The sequence below is a fragment of the Pistacia vera genome, unplaced genomic scaffold (assembly GCF_008641045.1).
Source record: "Pistacia vera cultivar Batoury unplaced genomic scaffold, PisVer_v2 Contig590, whole genome shotgun sequence".
In the NCBI taxonomy this organism is placed as follows: Eukaryota; Viridiplantae; Streptophyta; class Magnoliopsida; order Sapindales; family Anacardiaceae; genus Pistacia; species Pistacia vera.
The window spans coordinates 222,187-233,966 of NW_022196435.1; the positions used below are offsets into that span (position 1 = coordinate 222,187).

Sequence of the window (11,780 nt, forward strand, 5' to 3'; positions counted from 1 at the left end):
TGTTTATCAAAGATTGGTAGGTAAACTATTGTACCTCTGTATGACCAGGCCACATCTTAGCTACTCAGTTGGACTATTAAGTCAGTTTATGCATCAGCCCAAGCAATCCCACATGGCAGCAACTCTAAAGGTGGTCAGATATGTGAAATCAACTCATGGCCTTGGTTTATTTTTTCCTGCCCATACTACTCTATGTTTATCAGCATATAGTGACTCTGATTGGGGTTCTTGCTTAATGACACAGAAATCCGTTACTGGTTTTTGCCTCTTTCTTGGCTTTTCTCTCATTTCTTGGAAGTCTAAGCGCCAAACCACTATTTCAAAGTCTTCCTCTGAGGCCGAATATAGAGCTATGGCCTTTACTGTTTGTGAAATCATCTGGTTGGTCCAATTACTCAAAGAACTTGGCTTCTCAAATTTGGTTCCAGTCACCCTTCATTGTGACAATCAAGCTGCCCATCACATTGCCTCCAATCCTATGTTTCATGAGCGGACCAAACACATTGACATTGATTGTCATATTGTCCGTGAGCAGCTTAAGAATGGCCTTATCACTACTGCGCATATTTCCTCCTCTGAGCAGCCAGCTGATATTCTTACTAAGGCCCTTGGAAAGACTCCTCATCATCACCTATTACACAAGTTGGTGTGCTAGACCTCTATCACCCTCCAACTTGAGGGGGGTATTAGCCATACAGGACATTTATGTAATTTAAGTTTCTGTTTAGTTAATTAATTGTTGTTGAGTTAGTTTTATTGCTGCTGTTTAGTTAGTTAACTCATAAGTTGACTATTGTATATAAAGAAACAGTAATGCATTAGTAAAGTGAGACTTCATTTTCCCAAAATACAATTCATCTTCGTCTTCTTCTTTCTTGCTTTATTAACACAGACAACTGAAACATTGTTACTATTTTTGTTATTTCTTAAGGTCTAGGATCATTATTTTTGTGGTGGTGATTGGTGTATGACACATCCTGCTGTCAGCTGATCATTTTTAAACCTTTATTTAATATCTTTCGTAGGTGATTCAAAAAAATTATGGTAGACACACATGTAATGACATAAGATTAATATAGATACCCTAGAAGCTCTTTTAATGTGAAATTGAATTAATTTCATTGTTTGGTTATTCTTTCTCTTTTTTTCATTTTATTATCATTATTATTTTGGAGAATAATTTTTCTTGTGTTGAGTGCCACTAAAATTTTTAAGGCAATAAATTGTGTCTTATAGAAAGTTATTTTGGTTATTGGATTTGTGTGATGAATTACCTTGACTATGAGGATTATATTGTTGTGTTTACTCAATTTAATGGTAAATGATTTTGTTCTCATTAGTCTTTTCATCCCAAATAACCTTTTTTCAACCATGGTTTTTAAAATGACAGTGGATCTCTTTTTATTATGGTTCTGTTGCCTAAAATTCTACACATCCCCAATTTCTCTCTGTGGCGAAACTGAAGGCTTTGTTCAGTCAAGTTTTAGAAACAACTTTTTTCTATTAATAAAAATTGGAATCTGAATTTTGTTTATTCAATATCTGAGAATGTATCTTTTAATATAATTGAGAAATAAGTTATGAGTACAAAACACATTAAAAGCGTGGTCCTAGTATTTTAGACAAGTAAAAGAAATGATTTATGTGTTATCCCAAACTGTTTTCAATAGCATAGAAAATATCTTAAGTGGTTTATGAATTTAAGAATAGTACTTGGAGAAGGAATTTTTGTACCTTTGAGATGTGTTTTCAACTACAATAACCAATGTGTTTCTTTGTATCTGTTTTTTGACTTGTTGAACAGAAAGCATGTTTGTAAACAATTCTGAACAGATGCTATATTGTAACAATATTTTGGTTCATATTAGAATAGCATTTGACAGATTAGTCTTTCTGAAATTTTATTTGCTCAGTTTTGTTCTCTCTCTCCAATTTATTGTTTTCTTTACTGACTTATCTTATAGTCATACCCTTTGATCTACTTATCTTATGGTCATACCCTTTGATCTATCAGTATGACAGAAGTTAGTGATATTTTTTCTACTATTTGAATTGCCGTCAAATATTTTCATCTGTATTATTTGTTCATTTACTTTTGTAACACTTACTACATTCCACCTTTTTTAAGTATCATGACAATTTTTGCATATTGTTCATGGGAATTTTCCATTTCAGTATTCTTTTTAGTTTGTAGATTCATTCGATTTTTTTCTTGTTGACTGGTGTTATGTGATCTGTCAATTGGTATTTGGTTCCATATATCTGTTATTTTGTCAGGTTCTTTCTGAGATAATTCTTTTAATTTGCAAGCTATGTGTGTTCCACTAAAATTTGTTTCTGTGATCATGAAGTTTGTTTTTGGATTCACTTTATATGTTTATAAAAAATCTCCGATCAAACCGATATTTGTGTGTTGGTTTAGGTTTGACAGATTATGATGACGACTTTTTCATGTATACAGGTTTTTGAAGAAAGCAGAAAATGGTGAGGGCAAAAAATACAACCATTCCTCATGAAAGGACATCGTCATCTGCTATTCAATTTCGAGACTTGCAACATAAAAAACAATACGAGGATGTGTCGAAGAGAGATATTTGCCTTGGAAGAAGTTTGGATTTAGGACTTCTAACAAGTTTAGGTTTAGGTGATGAAATAAATGGTTGGATTAATAATTTGAAATGGGAGCGTTTGGTCAGTATGAGATATGATGGATATAAGCATTTGATATATGAGTTTTTTGGTAGTTTGGAAGTTGCAGAGACAGATAGTGATGAGTTTCAGGCATATACAATGTTTTTTAGATTAAATAATCAGAACTTTGTAGTGACACCACAAGATTTAGCAACTTGGATAGGATTTGATTGTGAAGGTTTGGAAAACGTATTTAGAACCTGGGATTCCAAACAAGCTTGGATTGATGTTTCTGGGATAGGGACTTACCATCCACATAGGTGTAAATCTACAAAGTTAAAAAATCATGCTATGAGAGTATTTCATAGATATCTAACTTTCACATTTAATGGTAGGAAAGAGACAAATGGAAATGTGACTGTTAAGGATTTAATGTTCATGGAAGCAGTAGTAGCAGGGAGGCAAGTTAATTTAGCGAAGTTATTGATTAAGAAGTTGTGAGAGATTCAAGCAGAAAAATGAGAAATATATTGGGGGATGCTTGTTACGTTAATATGTGATAAGTTGAATATTGAGATCACCCCTGATGATGCAACAAATAAGATTACTTTTTCTACAACTAATGTGTTGGGGGATGTGACATTGAATAAAATGGGTTTGATTAAAAAGAATATGGCAGGACAACGGTTTGTGATTAGGGATGAAATGGAGGGAGATGCAACGGTTCAGGAATGTGTCAGTATTCCAAAAGGGGTTAATGAAGGACAAGTCTATGTGTGTAAAAGAAGAAGAACGAGTACTGAACCTGAATAATCTAAGAATGTAAAAGATATGCCTTCTCATACTTTACAGGAAATAGAAGGCAGGTTTGAGCGGATGGAAAAGTTTCAAGAGGAGCGTTTTTCACGTATTAAGAGGCAAATGCAAGAACAACATGATCAATTGCAAAGTGTTTTCAACATGTTTGCATCAAGTATTGAAGAAACAGTTGACATTATTGGGGAACGCATGACAAAGATTTTTAGCATGATGAAGAACTTCTCAACAGCCTCCTCATCCTCCAGTCAACCTCCACCCCCTGTACCATGATGAAGAATTTTTGCCTTTTATTTATAAATAGATTGATTTGAGCGGATGTTGTTGATAAAGATTGTATTTTGTTTATAAATAAATTTGTCTTTTGTTTATAAATAGATTTGTCTTTTGTTTATACATATGTCAACAACTCTTTTCAATGTATATGTATATGTAATACTAGACATACCGAAAGACATAAAAATTCAAATCTCAAATGAAATGCATATCCAAAATTCCATGTACAAACAGAGTCTGCAATGTGACGATAATATATACTGAAAACATTCATAATAAGTTACATTAACGTCATTATAATGAATTCACTACCCTACATAACCAATGACGAAAATACTAAAAATAAAAGAACTGAATAAGCATACAACTCAACTGCATTCGATCGGTAAAAATTAACCAAAGCATGAAAAATTTCTACCAAATACAATTCTATATGCTTCAACCTGGCAACAATATCAAACATCTCCCAACGAGGCATGTTCATCATTTACAAACTCCTGTCCAGTATAGAAATTACTTTGTCCTACGAGATTTGGAACCGGACCAGTGGACATCTGTCATTGTTTAACAACCACAATTTAGCACACGTTATAAAAAACTTAAGGCAATTACAATTATATAAGATACATAACACATACCTGGGTAGTAACAACATCATTCGACAACACTTGAGTTTCCGCATCGGCCACGCAAGTATATGAAAGAAATTGTTCATGTTGTCGATGTACCGATGATCCTTTTCCTAAAAAGTATCATAATACATTAATAATCAAGTCGATATTATTCTAAACTTCAAATAAGTAAATAATGTTTCAAAAAAAGTACTCAAATAATGTATAAGTCATACCAATTCTTTGTTTTTGTAATTTTCTCTTTTTAACCCTACGTACAATTTATTCAATCTTCGATTGCTTTCTTCTACATGGAGGACGACCTTTGCTACGAGCTGCCTGTAGACTAATAATTAGACTAGTCCCCTCTTTTGGAAGACTGTGCCCATCTTGACTAGTCAAACCGGTTGTGGAAGAGATGTTCACTTTTGTACCAAGCCCACCTTCACTTTCCTTTTGCTCAAACTTTTTCCTCATCTCAATCATAAACTCCGTCATCATATTATAATCTTCCTCATTGTTTGATGCCATATCCGTTACTGTCAGCATTAAATTAGACAACTTATCAAAGCATTGTCCTTCAATATTGGTGCTCCACCTATTATAACTGACCTTAATTTTCATATGACATATGTTCACATTTTTCTTCCAACACCGTAAAATATACTTTTCCGGAACATGTGAAACCCTTTTATGAATCAACACCATAATGACATGTCTGCATAAAATCTCCCTGAATTCAAACAAATGACAAGTAGAACGAATATCACACGAACTTTCTTCAAAGTATACCGCATACGAAACACGGTGACTATTATCTCCAAACCAAACATCTGCCAAAACTTGATACTCCTCGTGTGAATCACATTTTTTTAGAAAAGATAACTCACAATAAATCTTCCCCACAATCTCTTCTTGAAACTCTTTAAACTTTGCAGTTGTGTATGCACTTTGAAATTGCTTCTCAATGGGGTAATTAGTTATGCATGGTATCCAAGATTTGAAAGATCTAAAATCAGCCTTCCTTTCTTTTTCCACTTTAGCTCGCAATGCATTATCATATTGTTCCACAAATTGTTTCAAAGTGGTTTTGGAATTTACATACCCATCAAAAAATGCATGCATACTTTCATTACATTGGGTAGTAGACATATCTGCCTAGAAAGTATCTTTAAGAAATGCAGGCACCCATCGTACTCTTTCTTTGTACAATCCACATAACCATGCATTCTCGTGAAGGTTGTGCACATCAACAAATTGGTTCCACTGCTCTTCGAACTCTTCACGCATAAAGGAATCATACACAACATTTTGTAACTTAAACTTTATAGTTTCATATTCTTTATACCCTTTTAACTTTTCAAGCAATTTCTTCATTATATGCCACAAACACCACCTATGTCTTGTACCAGGGAAAACAATCTCAATTGCATTTTGCATAGCCTTATCTTGATCAGTGATTATTCCATTAGGAGCAACATCCATGCATTCAAGCCATGAACGAAATAGCCATACAAATGTCTCAGTGTCCTCATGAGAAATTAACCCACAACCTAACAACGTCGAATGTCCATGATGATCAACCCCCACAAAAGCAGCAAATGGCATGTCATACTTGTTCGTCAGATACGTTGTGTCGAAGGTGATAACATCACCGAATTCTTTATATGCAGCCCTACATCTAGCATCAACCCATAGCACATTCTGTAATCGACTCTCTTCATCTACATCAATCATGTACCAGAAATTTGAATTCTCCTTTTGCATTTTCCTAAAATACTCAAGTATTGCCGAAGCATCTCCAACTCCAAATCGTAGCTTTCTCACTTTTTCAATGTAGTTCCTACAATCTTTTTGTAGAAACGTCAAATTCTCTACACCTCCTGCCTCAACTGAACATGATTGAAAATTTTTACATGGTCTAATCCCAGCCACATCATTAACTTTAAGTCGCCTTTTCACATAAGGCCGTATCGTTCAGTTAACCTTGAAATATCTTCTTTTTGTCGGACTTGTAAGATCATGGTTATGTTCAAGTACAACTGATTTAATTTCCCATTTGCATTCACCATTCAAAGCTACACTAATCCAACTCTTACAATCTGTTTTGACAACATGTTGTTTTTTCAAGGTATTTCTGGACTTACATCTCTCCTTCCCAGAACAAGAACATGCCACTGTCACATATCTCATCTCCCCATCTTCACCTTTCTTTGACGTACGTATCATTGCTTCAAATCCCATTTTGTTACCATACCGTTTGTAATACTTCACCAGACTATCAACTGAATCAAACACCATTCCAATATGAGGCTCTACTTTTTCCTCTGTACATCCCATATCTTCTAATTCACCACGTTCATTTTCCTGATCATTTAATAGTTTTATAATAGACAAAATTAGAATGTATTAATACAACGCATCAAAATAAACAATACGATACAATAAATTTAAAATCATGTTAACGAAAAAGTTAAGGTTTCGAGCATAATTTACCTCAACATCATTGAAATGAGGCAAACTGGACTCTTCCATATTCTGTAATTTAATGCAAAACCAATACTAGTGTTTGCGTTCACAAATCTGATTCATAATAATCACCAACAAATTTTCATGATCAGTTTTTTTTCTATTGTAACATATATTCAATCTAAAATATAATACAAAATTAAATAAATACATAAGTTAAATAGAAATCGGTTAACAACCTCAACAAATCTTCCTAATCTGGACAAATTTTGATCTTTTCATCTCCCTTTCCACTATAAAAAAATGTTTGATGAAAAGTTTATACTTTCTTTCTTGTCACGGTGGCTAGAAAATAAGGAAAAAACGGTTGTTCAGGAAGAAATGGTTGAGAAATGCAGACGCAATGCAGATGCCAAGAACAGATGGCAACGATGAAGCAGAAGGCGGTGAAGAATTTTGGCGTTGGTTTTCTTTCGCTCGAAGAATTTTGGCGCTGGTTTGTGGAGAAGCTAATGTTATTTCGCAAATAAAAAAAAAATTATTTAAAAAACATTTCATTAAAGTGTGGACGGGCCGACCGTCCTTTACGGCCATTCAACCCTTATGGACGGCCATCCATACATAGTGGATGGGCGTCCATTACTTACGGACGCCTGTCAACACTTAAGGGATGGCCATCCACAGGTTATGGACGGCCGTCTAAATGTTTTCTTTTATTTTAAAAAAACGTAAGTAATGGACGGGCATCCATTCCTTACAGACGCCCGTCCAAAAGTAAGGGACGACCATCCAAATTTTTTCTTTAGTTTTTAAAAACCAAAATAATGGACGGGCATCCATTTCTTACGGACGCCCGTCCAAAAGTAAGGGACGGCCGTCCACAATTCGTGGATAGGCGTCCCCAAAGTTTTTTTTTTAAATTTTCATATTTTGGTTAAGGACAAGCGTCCCTTATTTGCGGGCGCCCGTCCACACTAAAGGGACAGCCGTCCACAGGTTATGGACGACCGTCCAAATTTTTTCTTTAGTTTTTAAAAACCAAAATAATGGACGGGCGTCCATTTCTTACGGACGCCTATCCACAATTCGTGGACGGACGTCCCCAAAGTTTTTTTTTAAAATTTTCATATTTTGGTTAAGGACCGCCTGTCCAAAATGAATGGACGGCCGTCCATAACGGATGAACAGCCGTCCGTAAATTTTTTTAATTTTTTTAAAAAGAATTGTTAATGGATGGGCGTCCATTAAAATATGAACGCCCTTCCAATATTTAGGGACAGCCATCCATAACCTATTAACGGCCGTCCCAAATTTTTATAAAAAAATTTTAATCCATTTTACTTATGGACGGGCATCCTTTAAATGGGGACGTCCGTGCATAGCAAATAGACTCCCGTCCATATAATATGGAAGGGAGTCCATGTAAGTGAACGACCGTCCATATTTGATGGACGATCGTTCATTAGAAAAATATTTATTATTTAATAACGCGTCTTGATTGCTAACAACAGCTAGTATGAGTCAGGGATACACGTAGGCTAATACATATTTTCGGTGCAAAAGTGCTGGTGTCCGTAGCTTTGTTGGTGGTGAAACGTGAGTGTTACTCAAATTCGCTGTTCAGTGTTCACTACACTCATAGCTGACACAGGTTGTCAGTCAGTCCTTTTTCTGGGCCCAATTTTATTTTTAATGGGCTTTAAGGCCCATGGTTAAACATTGACAATTATTCATTTTGGAGCATCTAAAACCCTAGTTCATAAAACTCTATTTAATAGCCACCAGAGCACTCGTCTACCTCTCAATTTGTCGCCTCTTGGGGTTCTCAACTTATGTTTTGATCTCTTTTTTTTCTTTACTCTTCTTTTGTTGTTGTTTTTATAATTGTTCACAGATCAAATTTTACTGATTTGAATATAGCAAAAGAGAAAGATGGTTTTTTTTTGCATCTGTTTACCCTCTCCTTGTTAGGCAAAATTCAACGCTGAAGGAGATAAAACTGATGCAGATACTCAAAGGTTGGCTTACCAGCTCATTGCATATTTCTTAGTTGCTTTGGTGTCAAATGGACCTACCGATATCCATTTTATTTCAAATTTTTTTTTGGGCATATAATTGTAGTTATTTTTTCTTCTGAAATATGGCAAGTGATGAAGACTTTTCATTATGAACTGATGAACCGTGTAGACATACAACTCCGCTTATTATCTGATGCCATTTTGTCCAGTTTTTTATTCTTTACGTTGATGTTAGTCTTAGAAGAAAAAGTAATTTTGGTATTAGTATCTTTATAAGAGTGGAAGGCGAATGATGTGAATAAACAAAATCACTTATACTACACACTGAATTTAGTGTGAAGACAACAACTCTCTCAATTTATCTGATGCCTTCTTTATCTTAATTTGACTTGTTTTCTGTTTCTCGTGAATGGCTTGATGATCTAATTATATGGTCATAGTTTATTGTTGGTCAATGATGAGAAACAAGCAGACGGGCGGTCTGACACTGATGCCGTGTTGAATGTCTGCAATTTCCCACTTGTGGAAGCTCTCTGAGTCTGAATGTTTACTACGTGATTGTAGTTATCGATTTTTTCAACAATTGTTTTTACAGTTTTTTTTTTTTCTTTTATTCTGTGCTATGATGAAGTTGCTTTACTATACTATGTCTGGAAATATGAAGCGTTTTAATGATATGCTATGCACCTTCTGAGCTGAATTAATTTATGTTTTCTTTTTAAACTTTTTTTGGGCAATATGAGGTAAGAGGGCCTGAAGCTGTAAATCTGTAATTGCTTTACTGAACATTATGCCTGTTGACATTTGTTTTAAGGGCTTAGGTTAGTAATTTCTCTTGTTTTCTTTTGATTGAGTCGAGGGTTTTATGTTCAGTTGAGCAAGTTTGATTGAGTTGAGGGTTTTATGTTCAGTTGAGCATTTGAGAAGTTTAGGCACCCGGCTTTTTTTCCAAGAGTAGTTTGCTATTTATTTCTGTGCGGAAGAAAGCGAGGGAGACTTGGTATTCTTTTGATGCTTTAACATTGTGTTATTTTTCATCTACGTTAAAGCTTAAAGAACTATCTGTCAGTTTATTTATAGCCCTGGCTGGTGTTTGAATTTTGAGTAATTTTATGAAAAATGCTATTTTTATAACCCAATCCCATGAGTTTCTCTTGCAATTTTAACATGATAGTAGAAATTTGGTATCACATTACTTCTCAACACGCTAAGGCACTATTAGAAATGAATTGTAATTGTTCTTTTATAACGAAAGATTCTTCCTTCGTAAGGAACAATCAAAGAAATGGTTTTTCCTCGGGGATCAACGTTGTTCTTTGAGTGAACAACCATTCTTTATAATAATAAGGAATGATTATTTTTTAAGGAACAATGTTGTTCTCTTGAGAAACGACTATTCTTTCGTGAGAAACGGTTATTTCTTTATAAGGAACGCTCGTTTTTTTGGTTTAATTAAAATCATTTTGTACCTTTGATGTAATGGAGAGTTGATGCAATAGTGTTAATTAAATATCACGTCAAAATTATAAGAGAAGTTTGTAAGAATAAGTTGTTGGGGTTCTAAGAGAAATTTGTGAAAATAAGTTGTCGGCATTCTCTAATTTAGAACAAGATAACATGTGTTTGTAAAATGAGTTTCAAATAATCTGTCTTTATTTGTTATGAAAAACTAAAATAATTAAGTTTAGATTAAGTATGACTAAATTAAACTTATTTCAAGATTAATGTCTCCACATAACCTATTGGATGGTAAAATAATGTTTGATGATTATATCTTAAAATTGGGTTTTGTATTGATTTGTTTTTTGTATACTTCATAAAATTCTTTCGTCCTTTCTTGGCATTACCGTAAATGGGTAGGAGCATCAAATTTTTAATGCCATATAAAATCATGTTCAAATGTTGTAAGAGCATCTCTAATCCACGCTATTTTAATATTAACCTACGTCAAAGCGTTACGTCATTTTGGTGTGGCGCTAAAGTGCTGCGCCAAATTGCTATTTTGGTGTAAAATGGTGTCATATTGCTATTTTGGTGTAAATTGGCGTAGGTTAGAAATGCCCTTACAACATTTGAACATGATTTTATATGGCGCAGCTCAATAATTTTTTTTTTTGTTTTTTTTAATTTTGCTTTTTTTTTTTTGTTTTTTTATTTTATTTTGTTAAGTTAATTTGAGTATTAAATTTTACACCAAAAATCACATCAAATTTGATTATTTGTATTTAATTTAATTTGATTATTATTTATAATAATAAATTCATAATAATGATATATTTCAAAAAATGATGAAAAATTAAAAATAGAATTTTATTCAATACAAATATTAAACTACAATAACTCAAAATAAAAATTAATACTAATTTAAAAATACTAAAATTAAAAGAAAATACAACATAAATTAAAATAACAATTTAGTATTCTGGTAGATTAGTTCCAAATCTAGTAAGATTATCAAAATATTGAAAAAAAATAGAGTTATTTTGAGATTCTTGACCTTGTTGTTGAGCTCTTTTTTGCATAATTTTGATTGCTTATTTTGAAAAAACTTCACGTAGGCTTGGATCGGTTATAGAATTCAAATCCTTGAATAAAATTTTGTTATCTTCTTGATATTTTGCCAAAGCCAAATTTTTCATTTGGATTTCATAATTTTGTGCCCTAACTGAGTTGCCCCGATTGAAAATAGCAGCGAGCTGTCGATTTTCTTTTTGAATAGTTTCAAAACTGTTTAAAACTTCTTTATCATTTTTCTTTTTAAATTTTGCTTTCTTCACCCCAATGGGTCGTTGAGCTGAACTACCCCCAATATTTTCATCACTTATGTTTAGAGAATTTGACGACATGTCACAAGGTATCGATTGGGGAGACTTTGAAGTGGGAGTCTCTGATTCTTGTGATACAAACCTACCGGTTTGCCTTTGAAATACTTCTGCGGCGTTAACATTATCTGTAAATT

General features: G+C 33.7%; 2 non-coding genes across 2 annotated transcripts; both read left to right on the top strand.

The window, feature by feature from the left end:
* Window positions 1-8,942: 8,942 nt before the first annotated feature.
* LOC116109918 lies at window positions 8,943-9,022 on the top strand. The gene has a single exon (XR_004124812.1). It is a non-coding gene; the product is annotated as a small nucleolar RNA R16 (small nucleolar RNA).
* Window positions 9,023-9,102: 80 nt separating this feature from the next.
* On the top strand, window positions 9,103-9,194 carry LOC116109919. Its single transcript, XR_004124813.1, has one exon. It is a non-coding gene; the product is annotated as a small nucleolar RNA R16 (small nucleolar RNA).
* Window positions 9,195-11,780: the final 2,586 nt, after the last annotated feature.